Source organism: Bradysia coprophila (genome assembly GCF_014529535.1).
Source record: "Bradysia coprophila strain Holo2 chromosome IV unlocalized genomic scaffold, BU_Bcop_v1 contig_5, whole genome shotgun sequence".
In the NCBI taxonomy this organism is placed as follows: domain Eukaryota; kingdom Metazoa; phylum Arthropoda; class Insecta; order Diptera; family Sciaridae; genus Bradysia; species Bradysia coprophila.
The window spans coordinates 2,698,913-2,719,789 of record NW_023503374.1 but is presented as its reverse complement, the minus strand read 5'-3'; the positions used below and the strand labels follow the sequence as shown (position 1 = coordinate 2,719,789).

The window sequence follows — 20,877 nt, the reverse complement described above, 5'->3', positions numbered from 1 at the left end:
ATAAGCCCCTTCGTACTTCGTACGGGGCTAAAAACATTTAATTTCAACTAAACAAATAAAATTCTCAATTTCAGAATAAATAAAACGAGTAAATCTGACTCAATATTCAAATATATGTTGGAAAAAAAAATTAATTTCAAAATAAAAAAAATTTAAATCTCTTGCAAGATTTCGATCTAATCCATCGAAAGATTATTTTCGAAAGATTAAATGCAAGTAATCTTTCGAAAAATTAGATTTCAATCCAAAAATAAATTTGGTCCTATATGTAATCCGAAAAAGATTCTAATCCAGGATTTCTCTCTGTGTACATTTTCTGATATGCAGCACACAGCTATATTTTTCATACGTCAAATGAACGTTACACATCTATGATATAGAGTACACAGCCACAATATGTAGATCCTAGCTATAAAATGTGTCCACGGTGCACAATGTAGCTCTGTAATCCATAATATAGTTGTGTAACTTATATTGCACGTAAATAACCAACATTAACAGAATATGCGTTTAGTAACTATAATTTTATAAGTCATGCAGCTATATTATAAAAACTACAGCTATATTATAAGTTACACAGCCTTTATCGAAATTCCCGGATTTTCCGTGTGTTACAACCAAATATAATTTTGGGTTGAAAGCTAACAAATTCCTAAGTATATTCTGAAGGTAATGCAGATGCTCAGCGGATCACAAATTTTACGGAACCACAACACTGCTACTAGCACGAACATAGAAAATATTCGAAGGCTAATGAAGGCACTGCGTTTCTGTTATACAGATAGATGACTTGTTTTCGTTGTCCGTATGAGTTAAAACATACAATACAATCCTCCAAAGCCTCCACATTTGACACTTATCAATTCAGTGTTCATGCTAGTAGCAGTGCTGTGACGGAACCCAAGTTTCGGGTGAATATGAGACTTGTTATATTGCTTCCGTGACGTTTGGCGTTGGTAGAAATGTGCTGTTCTGCATGCAATTTTTTGTGTTGAATGCATAGATGCAACCTAACAAACGCCAAAATATTTGCTTTTCAGAAAAGCATCGATGTCTTTTATGTACAGATTTTCGGGTCGATTTCTATCGTTGTGGCAAATTCATTTTGAACACACAGTCGGTATGTGTTCACGTCGTGCTGTGTGTCAGTTTCCAGAGCTTTATTACTCGAAATACACACTTGTTCGTTAAGCTCATATCACAAATGGAACCGTCATGTAATGAGTTACTTCCGCTTCATAAAATGTAATCTACTTTTATCTCCTGCAAGCTGATATTTCATACATTACGCGTTTCTGCAAATAAACACAAACACACACATAACCACAGCCTATACTATTGGATAATTCACACATAACCCACCTAGGGTAAATTTACTTTCCATCTACATATTTGAAAAAAAAAAATCGCCGAACGGCGGAAGCGAACGCGGGACCAGCAGCATATCAACCAAACATGCTGACCACTACGCCAACAAATCACATAACGAGACGCAATTGGTGTCGGTAGTGGTTCGTTAGTCACTTCTACATCGATCAAATAATCAGAGTAGTCGGAATGATGTGATTTGAACGAAATGTTGAGGTGGATAGTATATGTGTGTGAGTAAGTAAATAAAGGATTCTCTGTATGATGTTTTTTTTTGTTGTGAATGCGTTTTAAAACAACATGCTTAATTAATTAATTTTAAATCCAAATTTTTGTGGTTATTTCGCTAATGTATGAAATATCACCTTGCAGGAGATAAAACATTGTTCTACCTTGGTGTATATTTCTCGAATCACTTCTCATGTACAATTGTATATCCCGGCAAAAACTCTTTCAGAGCAAAGTTGGACGCAGTCTACAGTCTATATGTGTGATAACTTCTAAAACAAGTGATATCGCTAGAGGTGACGCTGTCAGCGTCGTTACGCAAAATTGAATTTCACAGCCAATTAATTGAAATTAGCTGATCTAGTTTTCCAAACCATTCGCCAATTTTTTTTTTCAGAAAAAATTTTAACCAACAGAATTTTGACTGAAAAATTTTCAAAAAAAAATTCTGCGTCGCATGTGGCAGATTAAATGTTCTCGTAGGTTTGTCCGTGAGCATCTGCCACTTTGCGACGCAGAATTTTTTGTTGAAAATTTTTCAGTCAAAATTCTGTTGGTTAAAATTTTTTCTGAAAAAAAAAATTGGCGAATGGTTTGGAAAACTAGATCAGCTAATTTCAATTAATTGGCTGTGAAATTCAATTTTGCGTAACGACGCTGACAGCGTCACCTCTAGCGATATCACTTGTTTTAGAAGTTATCACACATATAGACTGTAGACTGCGTCCAACTTTGCTCTGAAAGAGTTTTTGCCGGGATATCAGTCGTTTTAGAAGTTAAGTCGGAAGTTGACGAAAGTTAGAGGTGTTTGCCGGTTTTAAAATAGTCGGCGGCGGTGCGCCGACTGGTAAGGGATGAGTTGCATAAAGTTGTTTTAGTAACACGCTAATACGTACCAATGATGAAATGGTCCATAATTGTGAACAAAAATAGTGTTGATAATCAAGGCTCCACATTTTGTCTCTTTTTATACACTTTAGGATATGCAAAAATTTCAAAAGTCTTTTTGTTACGCTAATTTTGCACATCTTTGATTTGAAATGTTTCAAGTATGTGCATGTTGTCAAAATTCGCAATAGTAAAGTCTACCTCTACACAGTAATCTTTGCATAAAATGCGTAATGTGCAGTGCCGCATCTAGTATACTCATACTCAGTGCTCCGGACCATTCTAACCTAGCGCACTTACGATCTATATCCATAGGATACCAATATTAGTTGTAAGACGCCGCTCAATGAAACCATATTTTACTTTGAAGTAAAAAAGTTGGTGCAATATTACGTCTTCTTGTGAAGATGTGACACTGTTAATTTTTTAAGTTATGGACTATGTATGCAAATGATTTTATTCTGCCGCTATTTTGAGCATAAAAATGTTTATACTAATTATGCAAAAATAAAAGATATCAATAAATATCGTTTCATCTATAAATTTATTCATTATGAAACCTTGAAATATGTTTATGAACATTGTAAGAGTAACATTTGAAGTCGTATTCCAAATTTTTATTAAAATCGTTGTAAATGTTGCACACATTACAAATGCAAATAATATGAAAACCTAAATTCTATATAACTTAACGTGTAGAAACGCTTTCATAGAAGAGAACATATACATTTTTAGCCAAACGTGGCCAACGTTTTGTCGTTAAGTTTGTATCATTGAGAAGGTGCCATTGATTCCGAATTGTAATGTAAGCTGTGTAGTGACCGCTATGTTGACTATTCCCTGAAAATTTGACGAAATTCGAAAATTTGACGAAATTTGAAAATTTGACGAAATTTGACGAAATTCGAAAATTTGACGAAATTTGAAAATTTGACGAAATTTGAAAATGTGACGAAATTTGACGAAATTCGAAAATTTGACGAAATTCGAAAATTTGACGAAATTCGAAAATTTGACGAAATTTGACGAAATTCGAAAATTTGACAAAATTTGACGAAATTCGAAAATTTGACGAAAATCGAAAATTTGACGAAATTCGAAAATTTGACGAAATTTGAAAATTTGACGAAATTTGAAAATTTGACGAAATTTGAAAATTTGACGAAATTCGAAAATTTGACGAAATTCGAAAATTTGACGAAATTCGAAAATTTGACGAAAATCGAAAATTTGACGAAATTCGAAAATTTGACGAAATTTGACGAAATTCGAAAATTTGACGAAATTCGAAAATTTGACGAAATTCGAAAATTTGACGAAATTCGAAAATTTGACGAAATTTAAAAATTTAACGAAATTTGAAAATTTGACGAAATTCGAAAATTTGACGAAATTCGAAAATTTGACGAAATTTGAAAATTTGACGAAATTTGAAAATTTGACGAAATTTGAAAATTTGACGAAATTTGAAAATTTGACGAAATTTGAAAATTTGACGAAATTCGAAAATTTGACGAAAATCGAAAATTTGACGAAAATCGAAAATTTGACGAAAATTTGACGAAATTCGAAAATTTTACGAAGAAAGTAATTCTCTATCTGCCACCATTCAAGAAATATCTCCAAAACCCCAATTGACCCACACATTTCCAACTTTTGACATTTTTCGCAAATGCCCTTCTTTTCTACTCGTAAAACTCTGAGACTTTGCCGAAGAAAGTAACTCTCTATCTGCCACCATTCAAGAAATACCTCTAAAAACATAATTGACCCACCCATTTCCAACTTTCGACATTTTTCACATATGCCAATGTGTTCTACTCGTAAAACTCTGAGACTTTGCCGAAGAAAGTAAATCTCTATCTCTCATAAGCCAAAAAATATTAGTCCTTTCATCCTACGCTCGAGTAGCTCAAAATTTGGTCACTCTGACCACTCTAGCTCAACCAAATCTGCACCAATTTTTCTAATTATTTTTTTGTTCGATTCGTGTGGCGAATACCTTTCATTTGATGGGTCACACGCCCCTGCAGGTTTCAATACAGCTGAGCTACAGCTGAAAACGCGTTCCCGACCCTCGAAAACCACACTCAGAAACCACTTCGAGGCCAATAAAACAAAATTCTGGTTTTTCCTGGGGTAGTGGCGTATCACATTTTGATTTTTATGCCCACCCTGAGGTTCCTGCAAAATTTCATGGAGATTGGCTGACTAGTTTCCGAGATCGACCGTCGATAGATAGACAGATAGACAGATAGACAGATAGACAGATAGACAGATAGACAGATAGACAGATAGACAGATAGACAGATAGACAGATAGAAACATACAGAGTAAGTTGAAAGATTTTGATTGTTTGGAAAACGTTAATTTGGTGCATTTTCTATCAAAATGACCAACTTCAAAACGATGTATCTCCGGCAATTTTAAAGTTACATAGTCGAGTGATAGCTCGTTTTGCTCGTATTTGAAGCGCGAATAAGATAGAATAGGATTTGTGGTGATACAGGCCAAAGGAAAGAAACTTAAATTCTCGCCTATATATAGTTGCCGCGTCTCAAAAAATTTTCTTCGTTCTTTTTTTGGAAGTTAGACTGCGTCAAGTCCTCCGCTATCGCTCCGGACATGATACACTCGCTGGCGCTCGTTATATACAATTGTACATACGAAGTTATTCTCGAAATATACACCAAGGTAGAAAATGTACTATTATCTAACTAGGAAAAGAACAGTGAAAAGTAGCTAGGAATAATCTACCGTTAAAATGAAAATCTTTTGTTTAATTGACTAAATTAGCTTTTTATGTAATCACTGGGAGACCATCTTCAGTTGAACAACTTTGACACCTCTCTTCAAATCATGCCAAAGATAACTTTTTGTAGAACATAGACGATTTTGTAGCAACAACATTTTGTAATTAACAGACTAATGGCAAATTACGGAAAGTAAATTCAGTGAACCTATTGAAGGGAAGTTACAAAAGTTTATCGGACAACATTCCACATTTTAATGCTCGTATTGCTACGTTCCCGATACAACGTGTGATAAACACTGCAGGTACAGAAACACCGTTGAAGTAACAAAAACTGATTTGTATGATTGTTGTTCAAGACATGTGACATGTAATTGAACTTTTATGAGCCATTGTTTGTCGTAAAACTTTTCGATATTAATTACCAAACTTTTCCTTCCATGAAGAACAGTCTCCCGTTGGTTGGTTATAAGGTGTTCCTGGAATTATGCAATTATTCCGATTTTCAGCATTAAAATTTGATTTACAAAATATCAGTACAAATATAAGCAGAAAACTTTGCTGATATTCGTTCAAAAAACAACAAGTAAATTCCATTGCACAAACAAATATAATTTCATGATTGTGTTCGAAATGATTACAAGTACTTGAGTGTAAGTAAAATATGTGCAAAAAAAAATTGTGACCTATTCTGACACTGAAATCGAACGACGAAAGGAAGGCGTGTCAGTTTTGTATTTATTTACAATTTGTAAAAACTACCAAATCGACAATATTCCGAAAATGCTGTCACATTAATTAACCGCGAGCATTTTGCTTAATCGTCATTTTTGAATAATAACAGAGGCCACACCGTTTCATATTTTTATAAATTGTAATCACACTTATGGGTCAATTACCGATGTGCTTAGTTCAATTTTCGTTTAATATTTCTTTTACAGTTTTTCCAACTAATCGAAACAGAATTCGACGAATTCGTCTATTTGTCGCGAATCACTTTATCAGCTTTGTATAATAATGCGAATTGCGATTCTATAGGCTAGTCCACAGTTCCTGAAAATAGTTGAAAAATGACCGAAAAATAGCACACGATCCACGAGTTGCAGGGTAAAGACTTTACATCGCTCGTGAAGTAATAGTAGATTATTCACCTCTGTCCACATGCTTATTTAGACACTTGGGGAGTTATTACATGAGCCGAAGGCGAATGTTATAACCTTAAGTGTCTAAATAAACATTTGGACAGAGGTGAATACGCTATTTTATCTACCGACGGCGAAATAATAGCACTTTTTCACTACTATTAGAGAACTTTAGCAAATCACACAATAATGACAAAACCAATAATTTCCAACAATAACGAAAACGATATTGACACGGAAAAGTTGTATCATTGTGATTGAGGCGGGATGGGTAAATATGTTCACAAATCATGGTGTGTTATGTGGTGGTAGAATTCAGACTTTAACAAAAATTAAATTCAAAAAGAAAAAATATTTTTTCGGGTGTCTATATAAACTGTGGCAATGCGATAGCTAGTAATTTCGCGCCGCGCATTTTGTATCACAAATGCCGGTATCCCAACTGAGATACACGCATTTTCGTATCAGATATATACCGATTTCCCGACCTAGAAAATGCCGATTTTCCTTTGACTTATACCGGGATACCGGTATCCCAATTGAGATACACGAATTTTGTATCACAGATGCTGGTATCCCAACTAAGATACACGCATTTTGTATATCACAGATGCCGGTCTCCCAACTGAGATACACGCATTTTGTATCAGTGATACCGGTATCCCGAACTGGAAAGTGTCGATTTTCCTTTTATTTATACCGGGATACCGGTATCCCAATTGAGATACACACATTTTGTATCACGGATGCCGGTATCCCAACTGAGATACACGCATTTTCGTATCAGAGATACCGGTATCCCGACCTAGATATTCGTTATTCGTTATTGTTGGAAATTATTGGTTTTGTTGGTTTTGAAACGAGCGTTCTTGTTGTTGTAAACAAGGCTCTCGACTTCGTCTCCAATTTTCAGTTTTTCGGAAATAATTTTACATCGAGTTCGCCGGAGTTCGAACTTATTTCCAATTTCCATTTTCTCTGAAAACACTATAGATCGAATTCGCACGAGGGGAAAACAACAAGGGAAAATCCTGTCCCACCATTCGCATTTGTACATTGTTCGCTCATATTATCCATTCTTTCGCTCATATTTTACCTTCTTTCGTTCCAGTCATTCGCTTATAAATTTCCTTTCATTCGCTTCAATGGCGAATTCAGCCTGTCCCATCATTCGCTCTTGTTGTCCCATCGAGTTCGCACCCAGTTTTACGAGAAAAAATGAATTTAGGAATTAGTAATTTCGCGCTCCATAGGCAGCCATCGAGAAAATAGAAGTAACTCAATTCAACTTCTCATGTGGTGTGGTGACTGTATACAACGATAAGAAACTTTTTTCCTCGCACATTTTATACTGATATGATGGCGGCAATCTTATTGCGTGTATAGCTCATTATATTTCCAAAAATCACACGTTCTGTTCACTGGACTCTAAAAAATTCGGCAATACAATTTTTTTATTGCATCATTCTAACAGTCGTATTCGAGTTTTTAAGAGCGTGGGAGACTTTTTGCTATGTCTATAAATTACGTTTTTTTTTGTCAAGAATTTCGCATTTAATTTTTTTTTTTAATGATTTATTGCTGCGGTTATCTCTGCGTACACTTTGTTGTGGGTTATGGGTTTAAGTCTACTTAAAAGCAGCGGATTTGTTTATTTTTGGTTTAAAGTTTATAAAATTGAACCGGATTAAAAAAGGAAGAATTTGATTAAAATAAGCAGAGCAGTTTTATACTGTGACACTGTGAGCAAGAGATGTACTTGAAAAAAAAAAGAAACTCCGCAGCTTTCTAGAACTAAGCTAGAAGGACTCAAAACCACAAAAATAGTAAATCCCAACAAAAATCTCTTCGAGAAAAGTGTGACGCAGTCTTTGAAGTACAATTTCTAAAATGAATGATACAGTGAACGACATCTCAAATGTCTCACTGTCATTTTTTTCAGAGAATGTCATTGTGAATTTGCAATGACACAATACAATTATCAGAAAAATTTGACAGTGAGACATTTGAGATGTCGTTCACTAGACGCTTTCAGCTTCGTTACGCAAAAAATAAATTTTACAACCAATTAGTTCAAAGAAGCTGGCTTAGTTTTTCTCATCATCTGCCAAATAATTTTTACCAAAAAAAAAATTTGACTAGAAACAACCAAAATTTTACCAAAAAAGTCTGGTTCGCAAAGTGGCAGATGTTCAGGAACACACCAGCAAGAAAATTTATCTGCCACATGCGACCTCGCATGCGACGCAGATTTTTTGGTAAAAATTATTTGACAGATGATGAGAAAAACTAAGCCAGCTTGTTTGAACTAATTGGATGTAAAATATATTTTTTGCGTAACGAAGCTGAAAACGTCAACTCTAGCGATATCATTCATTTTAGAAATTGTACTTCAAAGACTGCGTCACACTTTTCTCGAAGACGAAATTTGACGAAGAAAGTAACTCTATATATCTCATAACCAAAAAAATACTAGTCCTTTCATCCTACGCTCGAGCAGCTCAAAATTTCTAATTATTTTTTTGTTCGAACCGTGTGACGAATACCTTTCATTTGATGGGTCGCCTCTGTTGGTTTCAATACAGCTAAGCTACAGCCAAAAACGCGTTCCCGTCCATCGAAAACCACATTCAGAAACCACTTCGAGGCCGATAAAACAAAGTTCTGATTTTTCCTTGTGTAATGGCGTATCACATTTTCATTTTTATGCCCACCCTAGTTGACTAGTTTCCGAGATCGGCCGTCGATAGATAGACAGATAGATAGAAACATTGTTTGGAAAAAGTCAATTTGGTGTATTTTGTATGAAAATGACAGATTTCAAAACGATGTATCTCCGGCAATTTTAATCCTAAATCGAGTGATAGCTCGTTTTGCTCGTATTTGAAGCGAGAATATGATAGAATAGGTTTTGTGGTGATATAGACCAAAGGGTAGAAACTCAAATTTTCGGCTATACAACTATGCCGCGTCTCAAAAAAATTTCTTCGTTCTTTTTTTGAGGGTTAGACTGCGTCAAGTCTTCCACTCCGGACATGATTTTGTAACGAGTGATGAAAAATTGAATTGTTACTGTTGCAATCAGAAGTCTATTACATCTGTCAAAGTGACGTTTTAAACGTCAAACGAAAATAGGGAAACCGAAACGCTTTTGGCAATACCGGTTTTCGGTAATACCAGACACTGTAATACCGGTTTTTCATTGAATTCCTTTTTCTCCATAAATCTCAAATATAGTCGAATTTAATGTGTAGGATCATTTCAGACTGGTTTTAATGCAGATCACTATTTTGAATACTTCGTTCAGTTTGAAAAATTATTTCCATTAGGATACCTTTATATACAGTCATGAAGTAGAAGCGCACCTTCATTCTGTTATATTTTCGTGTTGTTTCAATTCCTTGAACCTCTTCTGAAACTTTTCCAAAAGTCCATAATCGTCTACATTCCGCAGCTATGTATTCGGGACGATATTTATAGTGTGCTTTCATACTTGTGAAATTTTTGGATAGAAAGAAACTGTGTACTGGAAATAGTGGATCACTTTTATGTCAACGCCTCTGTAATCTAAACTGACGAAAAGTTTTAGTGAAAGCTAGAAATAGATCTACGTTTTGTAAATGACAGCACCATAGAAGTATATCTCTTCAGAAGAACTCTTCGTCATGATAATTGGAGATTAGAGATCACATCTTTTTAGTGTAGAATTTCTAGGAAGGAATAGTTGAAGTTTAAATTTACAATATCGCAATGCAAATTTTTAGACATCCTAAGATTTTGAGTGACTTCATTTGAAATTAGCACCGAAATATTGTTATCCAGGTACTTCTACCAAACTGTAAAGGCAAAATTACGTTGTTTTCGACAGCTTTTTCTATTCCTGTAAAAACCGGTATTCAAGCTAGTAAAACCGGTATTCGGGATCCCGGTATTACCGAAACCGTTTTTAAAGAAATCACTTCCCTAAATATGTGAATTAGTCACAAAATCGTTTACTTTTAAGAATTAAGAAAAGTAAACGAACTTGTGACTACATCGAATATTTATTTTCGTTTGACGTTTAAAACAGATGGAATAGACCGGCTTTTGAAAGCTTGGGTCCGCCTCGTTAGGACAAACTTACGACGTGTACTGAAAAATTCTACTTTCATCACGAGTTACAAACGACGTTGGAATATCTCGAGTCGGAACATTCCAACAGACATGCCTGCAGTGCCGGACTGGCTCAAAAAAGCCCTTCGGGCGTTGTATGGAGAAATTTTTCAAAAGGCCCTTCGTCGTCATTTATCCATACAAAAATCAAAAGGCTCTTCGGGAATCGCCCGAACGCCCATAGGACCAGTCCGGCCCTGCATGCCTGATTAATGATTCAAATTAATGGAAATCGCATTTTTATGCTGAGATTTATGGTTTGGTAGAAATCATAAAAAACGAGCCATTTCGTTCTCAACAATTTTGCCACCAATAAATTAATTGGGTTAATGAGGCTCTCCAACTTTCGCTGTATAGATCAACGTCATATTTCAGCAAAAAAAAGTAAAAATTTTTTGCCACAAAAATCAAAACTAAATTCAAAAAAAAATATCATTCTCCTTATCGACAATCCAATTCCAAACCCACCATTTCGTTGGTTCTGGTTTAAACCATTCATAGCCGGACAAATTTCTTTTCTTTATCGAAAGTAATGATGATTATAAAGTGGCCATTAAACATAAATGATTGCCTTATCATATCAGGGCGGGTTGGTTCAATAAAATGTAATAAAGAAATCGTACAGAAAATGTCATTTCTTTTCAAAAGATATATCAAAATCGTAACTTTTATTCTAAGCACGGTTTCAGTCTTAAAATAATTATAATGAATATACCGTTCATGGAAGGAAGGAAATATGGGAACTGTTTTGGCGCTGCCATAATCTAAAGAATGGGAAAATTAATCACTTTCCATAAAGTCTTTGAAAAGTGTTACGGATTCATAGCAATACGCATACGTTGTTCGTTTTGTACGATAAGTGGAGAAATGGAGAGACACTATTTCTACGCGATCAATATCGTCAGGAGCTACATTATCGTTTTTTAGACGATAACATCGTTTTCTGAACGAAAATATCGTTCAAAAGATGAAAATATCGTTCACAAGATGAAAATATCGTTCACATGGACGCAAGGAAGAGTCAATTTTATTTTTGATTACTATTGTAAAGGCGTGTCTGGATCTACGTTTTATTACTGTAATCATAGCACTGAACAAAGCACTAGAACAGAATTTTCAAGAGGGGCCTTCTCGACGCAGTAGTCCAAATTTCTCATATAAAAATAAATAAAATAATTGGAACGCAGTAGCATTTTTCAAAAATGAAGGGCCAAATGACCGTTAAAAAAATCTGTTCTAGTGCTTTGCTCAGTGATATGCTGTAATTCGTAGATCAGTTGTATAAAGTTGTAGTGACATTTGTGTTTGTTACATTTCATAATATAGATTCACAACTTTTTTGACTCTATTGATCATTATGCGCATGAAATACATAATGACACATGTATAAGGAATTTCTTTAACTGCAGTAGATTCGGTAATAGGGTGGGTCGTATTTAAATTCTAATTTTACTTTTAACCGACCGACCGACCAAGGTTGTAGACAGAATAGTTCTTCCTTGGTGGTAGAGTGACGCTGCATACAACGCGGAATGATTTCTCTGACATGTGGTGAGATGAAGCCATTACTATTGATTAGAGTTGTTAACCTAATAATGTGGCTGTCAAATTGCACTTAGGTATGACAAATGGTTGGAGATTGAATACTTCTTTCAACTGTCCCGACCAAAAATGGCAATGTTCGATAATCAGAACACAAACTGCCGTGAGAGGTATGCCTGAACGAACAGGTAATCTCATAGCGAATCCCGGATGGTCTGGTCACACTTTTTGATACCGCATTTGAAGTGACTGCTTTTTTCTAGACCTCACTACCTAACTCTACTACCACGAAAATCGATTTCTGCACCCTTGGAAAAACTATTTTTTGGATCATTCTATACCTTGGGCTAGACCAACGCTTTTCAAGCAGAAGTGGTTCGAGTGACAGCTGCCAAATATAGGACTATTTTGCATGACAATTTTTTCCGGACTTTTTTACAGTGCCAAAATGTGTTTGATACACTGTCCCGTTTCAGTACTATATTAAGAGTACCACTCATGCTGAATTTTTATTTTTTGATTTGAATTCCATTTACAACACTATTCTGAAATATTTTGTAAAATATAAAATATTTCATCCAACCCTTTATGATCTTCACCAAAAGTGCCCATAACTCTGGCAGCGTTCGTGCGTTGTATTGCCATACCTATTCGCTGTTTCAGGTACATTTTTGATCTGTTTTCACCAGTTCGTTCCTGGATCAAATTTCCTAATGTATCGATGAATTGTATTGCTTCGGCACACCATGGGCCTAACGTCTCGACTGCAAACGGTAGGATTATGTAATTTTGCTCCAGTAATTTTTTGTACTTGTTCAATTTAACGCCGGCAGCTTTTGTCGCAACTTTACCGGGTCCATTACATGAAAGATGAATGTAAGACGGCGCCATGGTATCAGAACATGTAGCATCCCATACTAAATTTTGTCCTTTGCTCCATGGTATAAGTGTTACGCCATCAACTCTTTTCCCATCATCTCTGAACATGCCTGGAGGCTCTCGCATTGCAGGAATATTTGATGATTTTAATGACAAGTGAATGATGTTGTTTAACTCCGAATGACATGGTATTCGTCCTGCACTTTTAGAGCAACTGAGTCCATGTAATCCATCCTTGAAAACCATTTCTACACAAACACATTTGTGACGCGAGCATATATCCAAACCGAAACGTAAAGCTATCGATATTCGAAATGTATTGTTGTCCAACAGAATGCCTAAATGTTTTGATGGTAGTGCAGCCAACCAGAAATTCGACTCAACCGTCGCTGACGCAAAATATCTTGCTTTGTCCTTGTCTGAATTGAAACGCAAATTGGCCACTTTCTCTGATATGCCTATGTTATCCCACGAACGTTGGCTCGACATGATGTCAGGAATAGAATTGAAACGTGTAAACCAATCTTCCATTGCCAGAGTGTAATCAGCAACCATTGTCTCATCTGATAATTGTGGATCAATCGATGTGACGAGATTAATTACTGAATGCACCGAGCTGATGAATGACGGCAAACATATTTCTGTAGACTTTCTGATGCCGAGGCCTCCACAACGTGCAGGCAATGAAATTAGTTCCCATTTGTCGCATTTGAACTTTGAGTTACATATCGTTTCGAGCGTTGTTTTAATGTCTTCGTCAATTGAATTTAACAGGTCTCTGTGTTTGAAGTAGCCAGTTGATCTCAACAAATACGTTAACTTGGGTATGGAGAAACAATTTTTCAACAGGAAGGACGCCATATGATGATTCAATGTGCCAATTCGTTCAAACATTATCTTTAATTTACTGTGCATTTTGACTAAAACCTTCTCCTCCGCCTCTTCTGTGATCGGTGCTCCTAGGAGTTCGAAATCGTTATTATCGACCACTTTAATGCCAGTCGAAATTGTGTTGAATTGATCAATTATCATTTGATCTTTATCACTCATGCTTGAAGTTTGTCGGTCATACGGTTCAAAATAAAATCAAAATTTCAATACGATCCACCCTAGTCGGCATGCTTCAGGTAGTACAAAAATTGTTCAATTATGTTTTGACGTCATTAGTGAGTGCATTCCGTTGAATGTCGTTAGAAAATAAGAATTTTTCGCTTAAAATTCGAACATGGTCACATAAACGTCATTTACCATCGAGTTCTTCAGGCACATACCAGCATTCAAAATCGACAAAAATGAAGTTTAAGTTACTTTGTCAGCTTCTTACCTTACAACTTTTCATCACAACTACAGTGCTGTCGAATTTGTTCCCACCGAATCGTAATAATTTTTTTTTATTTTTTGTTTTAATTGAAAATGATATTCTAATTTTACCGTTCTCAGAATCGGAATTGACTCACTACATTCCGTCACGTGTAACTATGACAAAAAGTGCATCCATATTAAATGCTATGGCAGTTTATAGGCGAAAATTAGAAAAACAAAAGAACCAAAACGTTTACACCATGAATTATAATACCAAAGTGAAATAGCATATGGACGCAATGTGCAGTAACGTGACCAAATAAGTTTTGAACGCCAACGAATACATTATTAATTGTTTAAAGTTATTTCTTTGTTTTTATTGGAGTTAAGCGGATATTTAATTAATAGGCCATGGGAAGACGTACTAGTTTACCATGAAAACTACAACAGCGCCATATTTAGCTACAGACAATTTGCTGATAAGTGGTGAAAACGTAACAAGATCCATGACCTATGCTAAACCTGAAGATTTCACACTCGACCCTAACTTTCACTTTCGACTTGGACCCGAACCTGGCCAGAACCCGAATTAACTCGATCTAAATACCGAAATCTTTCAAAAAACCACAAACAATCAAGAAATAGGAGTAGACAGGGGGCATTTCATATTTTACATTCACAATAATATGTTGATTGTTGTTTTTCTCAATTTTTCAATCCAATGTTTGTAAACAATAAAACACGAAAAACAATATAGTTACGAAACGTACAAACAAAAACTTTTTCGTGTTTTATTGTTTACAAACATTGGATCGAAAAATTGAAAAAAACAACAATCAACATATTGAGGGATTCTTTTGAAAAACAGCCTACCGAAATCGGACGCATTTTCTATTGGAATTTTTTATATGTGCCTAGAAAGGACTTCGACCCTAGTGGCCAAAACCACTTTCAAAAAAATTCTTCGAAGTTTGTGTGGCTGGTCAAAGGTGAGCAAAAACCGAAAAATTGCAATTTTCTTACAAAAATTGCTCCAGTTACACGAGCCGTACAGGGTCGTGTGGGGTGTCATTAGAAAGGTAATCACATGTACTATTGAGCCGAATGGGGTCTTATTGGGTTTAGAATTCATCCACACTGAAATATGTGCAGATAAAGTTTTTAACCGAAGACGTACACTGTTCTTACTGAAATTTCTCGAGGTACACAAAATGTACATGGTCGTGTGGGGTATCATTTGAAAGGTAATTTTATGTGCTTTTGAGCCAAATAGAGACTAATGTAGTTTGGATGCATTTATGATGAAATATGGAAACTTAAACATTTCAACTTCTTTTCATCGCATATGTATCCAAACCACATTAGTCTCTATTTGGCTCAAAAGCACATAAAATTACCTTTCAAATGATACCCCACACGTCCATGTACATTTTGTGTACCTCGAGAAATTTCAGTAAGAACAGTGTACGTCTTCGGTTAAAAACTTTATCTGCACATATTTCAGTGTGGATGAATTCTAAACCCAATTTGACCCTATTCGGCTCAATAGTACATGTGATTACCTTTCTAATGACACCCCACACGACCCTGTACGGCTCGTGTAACTGGAGCAATTTTTGTAAGAAAATTGCAACTTTGCAATTTCAAGGAATGACTGCGATTAACAAATATTTTTGCAACCTGCCTTCGTGAGTGTTTTAACGTGTTCTTTGAGAACCTTGCTGAAACTCTATGAGAGAAATCAATTAATTCTTCTAAAAAATTTGTCAGTCAAGTGACCTGATCAACCCGAAAGGTGGAGCCTAGTTAAGTTTAAATATTAATCCCAAATTGTTTTGGCTTCTTGCGTTCGGGTCGAATTTGAAATCTTAGTTCAGGTTTAAGACAAAGTCAGGTTCAGCTTCAACCTGAATTGAAACAGGTCAACCCGAATCCGATTCGAGCCTTGAATATTTCAATGTGTGTAATGTTCGGATGCTTGAAAACTGTGGAGTTCTCTTTAACGTTCAAACAAATGCCGTTCCACCTGATACAATTAATAAGTTTCATTTTCAATTTTATTCTTTTAAGATTATTATACACTCACACCTGAATGAAGTGTAGGCAGAGTGGAGGAAAGCAAACACTCCACAAACTCCTAAAGCACATAATTTTGGTAAACAATTTCTTGACTTGTTTAAAATTTCCTTTGGGCCATATGATGCACGGAAAATACTTTTGAACGAAAAATTAATTTTTTTTTGTCTGTCGTCTCCATTGAAATTAATAGATTTTTTTTTGGCTCGTTGAAACAAACATGAACGTATACGCAATGGTCTGATATGATGCCAGCGGAGTTTATTATCATAGATAACGATTAGGAATTAATTATTATAAATAAGTGTCTTTAAAGTGTATGCAGAGCGAAAAATATGCTTTTCATCAGAAACGATCCCCCAAACATGCAACTTCGTAATGCGTTTGACTTTTTCGCTCACTTCATATAAATTATCTGTAATTTGGGTGTCATCTGAAAGGTCATGGTGCAATCGAAAGCCCAACAAGTTACGAGTTTAAATTGCTACATTAATTTGTAGAAGTTTAATGCAAAAGATAATGTCCAATTTGTGGTCGGTAGAATTTAAATCGAGCTGTTGAAGTAAAAAAATCACATTTGGTGCATGCAATTTTTATGATTGGAGGATTGGAGAAAACATCGCCTGTTGCAGAGATAGACAATCAAATAAAATTAGAGAAAAGGGCAATATGACAGCAACGATAATAATGAACAATTAGCTCCCATTAGTTTCCTCATAGGTGTCGGGGAATCTCGCACACGCGATCATAGTATGCGTCCTTTTACGACATGTAACGAAAAGTCATGACTGTGCGAGATTCACCACTTAGAGGTGAATCTCGCACACCATGAATTTGTGTGGTGTGCGAGATTACCCTACCCCTCCACATATAGGGAAATGCAGGGTAAAATAAAGACGTACAAGATTCGGTTTCTAATACGAAAAGATTCTCTAAACGAAGGAAGTAACAGACGTAATCATTATTATGACATGACGGACTTGTGGTTCACAAATGATTAATGAGGCTTCTTCTAGGTCGGTCAAAATTAGGTCTTTTCGATTGGACACGAAATTTTACCAAATAAAATTGCAACGTCACAAATGGCAAGTTGGAGAGTTATGCTCAAAACAAACGAGGCAATGAAAACGTGTTTTGGTCTTAGTTTTCATTGACAGATGCAGCAATCGCGATTTTGAATAAGTTTGTTCCAAGGCCATATGAAATGACCAGATGAATTTCATCCATAGAACCATAACCTCAATTATATCTCTGTGTAAATCACGTATGCGACGTTGCTCGATTTGTATGAAATATCACGTAAGCGACGTCGCTGTGGATGAAATTGTCGTTGTTCGGGTTGTCAAAGTTCGTGTTTACAGTTACTCGGAACAAACCTATAGAAAAAGTTCTAACTTCATTTGACAGTTTCGAAAATTTCATCATGAAAAATAGGACCAAAACACGTTTTGAATGCCTCGTTTGTTTTGAGCATTACATATTGCGTGGGCTGTGTTTCGGGGTATTTTAAAATACGCCGATGTGTTAGAGCGTAAGTCTGTCTTCCGCCTAAACCGTTTCACTAACTCCCGATCCCAACCGATTCGATGCTTCTCCACACCAATACATTCTCATCGTATCTATACAATAAGTATAAACTGTAGAACCAATACTTAATCGATTCTGTTATGAACAAAAACGCCACCACAGTATGACTTAAATTAAATCAAATGACAAGTTGCATCTTATCTCTGAGATAGTATGAGTTGAACGTACGCACACGGTTTATAAACCGCACGAGATTCAGAACGGAAGTGCGATATTTTCGTAGGGCAAAGGGGAAGGTCGTCTCAAATTCCATTTTATATTTTCTCTACCACAAAAACTTTCCATTAGCTGTTGAACCGTTTTTTGTTTTTATTTCTTTCTTCATAACATCGCCGCTTGAATTGAGAGATTTTACATAAGCCTTCATGTTATTATCTTGTTTGGTCGAAGGATATGTATAGTAAAGTAATAAACACAAACAATAATTTCTTTCGGAGGCACAAGTGCAGTGTCCCTCTTCAGATGATTGCGTTTTGATTGATCTGTGAAAAGTAATAGGAAAAATTATTGTTCCGATTCCGAATCAATTATTTAATAATGTAAACACATGGTGGAAGTCATTGTGCTGGGCAGGAAAAGAATGATTTCGTACTACCTTTCGCATCTTAGACAGTTTCTGTCCTTAGGAAGGTTAATGTTAAAATTTTAAGTATTTTTTACATTTTATCCAAGGAACATCTGTTAGGGTGGTTCAAATTGGTATGCATTTTTTTTTGTAAATGGCCTGTTCAGGTGCCACTATTAATTATGGAAATTGAAAGGTCAGGGCGAGAAACTAAGACACCGGTATAAACAGTTTTGATTGTTTGTGTGGATCAGCTTAAAAAGCGATCATTACAATTCATGCTGAAATTTCACTGCCTCTAACTGTATGTCTTCAATAAAAATTAACATGGTGTGAAATACGGCCCTCGCTTCGCTCTGGCTGAAAACTTCACAACTCGTTAATTTTTTTTCTCTCGTTTTTTAGCACGTCAAAATTAATGCTATCGAAATAGATACAAAAATTCGTTTAGCAACTGCAGCTAGATCGTTAGACCAATATCTTGGAATATCTTGGAATTTAACCTCAGGAATTCCATTCTTCACCAAACAATTTTTTTTAATTGGATAAGGATTCAAGTGTTAACAAAGAGCAGAAAAGGCTTCCTTTGAGAACTACTCCTGAGATGGTTGAACCGATACCACCTATAACCATTTAATAACTAGACCTAAGGATTTCAATCCTTTAAACGTTGCCGGTTATTGCGACTCGTCAACTTTAGGCACGCCGGAAAGTGCTAATGGAGTCAAGGAATACCTCCAAATGAATTTCTAAAAATCAAAAATTTGACTTTTCATTTTTAGATATTTATTTGGAGGTACAATTGTTAAAAGTTTTATGTATGCAGAATCAGCACCAGCTGAATATCACCAGCTGGATCTACTAACACTCACTTATTGTATGATAAACAATCAAAACACATTCTTAACAATGTGTTTACTTCATTCATACGTGTTATGTGCGCGTAGATGACGTTAACGTAGAAATGCACTGTGTGTAGGTTGTCTTTGAATTGTATGCAATACAAAGTGTTTTTGTTTGTAGACCAGCTGGTGATATTCAGCTGGTGCTCATTCTGCATATAAGAGACTTTTAGCAATTGTATTCCTCGACTCTATTAGCACTTTCCGGCGTGCCTGAAGTGCCTGCCCGAACCATTATCCGCTACGTGTTAACGGAGTAAAAAAAAGTTTTTGAAAATCGGTTTAGATTTACTCATGTTATCGTGTTAACGAATAGCAGGGAGTTGCTGGAAAACAGGAAAAGTAGGAAAATATGTTTTACTTAACTAGTGAGGTAATGTGGCCAAAACGCCATACTTTACGCGTGAAATAATTTGATATCTCGTATCCAGATGAGTAAAAGTATCCGAGGGCTTCAGCCCGAATTTATCAAATTACTTCACTGGTATAGTAATGTACTATTGTCAATCCGGTGTTGACGCTAGAAAGTTAGGTGGGCACGCAAGACAGAGTCAAACAACATAACCCTAATTTTTTCCTAGTTTTCCTGTTTTCCCGCACCTCATTTTCATTTAACGTTTTCAATCACATTTCCATTTTTATCATAGTTGTAAATTTAACTGTAACGTTTTTAACAGTGCGAATTTAGTGTTCTCGTTCACTTTACCATTGAATTTAGAGTTAGTGGCCGTTCGCTAGACGTCTCTACTGGAGCGATCATATTTCGTACGGCATGTTTTCTGCTGTAAGATCCCCATGATTTACAGTCAACGGAATAATACGATATCACCTGAGGATAGTGCGGACCTTTTACTCTCAGGTAAATTCTCTTCAAAAGTATTTGTGGCACTATAGGCAAACAAACGAAGTAACAGATCTAATGATTATGCAACGATAAGCTTACCATCGGACAAATTTCATATTTAATCTCTAAAGCGACATATTAGAGCACATGGTCGGTCGAAATAGACTTTTTTTTATTTTTTTTTAACACTAAAATAGAATTCGTATTATCAAAAACGTTTAATTTTAAAGTATGACATGTCTGAAAGGATGCGTAGAATCAATGACCTTTTGAAAAGAAGAAGATCGCACGACCGTATGTCATTCGGAAAAGTTCACGAAAAAGAATTAAATTATATTCGTTGATAAAGAGGGAACGGCACAAAAAAGTGAATTTGTGATTATGAAAAGCAATTATACCAAAAAATTAAATTAAAAAAAAAATTGTTTTGAAATTGTAGATTGATATGCTTACAAACATCTATCATAAACATTTCCAGCGGGATAACTAATGCAAAGAGAATTTTTTGTTCTTACAATTATCATTCATAATCGCAAATGCTACATTTGTGTGTGTAAACAACCTAATCTCAATTAATTATAATTTAAAAAAAAAAGTCGTGTTGTATATAAACAGCACGAGATCGTACAGAATGTTAGTTAAATGTGAAA

At 35.5% G+C, this 20,877-nt stretch overlaps 1 long non-coding RNA gene across 1 annotated transcript; it reads right to left on the bottom strand.

Annotated features, from left to right (window-relative positions):
- Positions 1-1,771: 1,771 nt before the first annotated feature.
- On the bottom strand, positions 1,772-7,556 carry LOC119071609. Its single transcript, XR_005086692.1, has 3 exons — positions 7,385-7,556; positions 6,943-6,947; positions 1,772-1,783 (listed from the first exon to the last, which is right to left on the bottom strand). It is a non-coding gene; the product is annotated as an uncharacterized LOC119071609 (long non-coding RNA).
- Between the last annotated feature and the right edge of the window lie 13,321 nt (positions 7,557-20,877).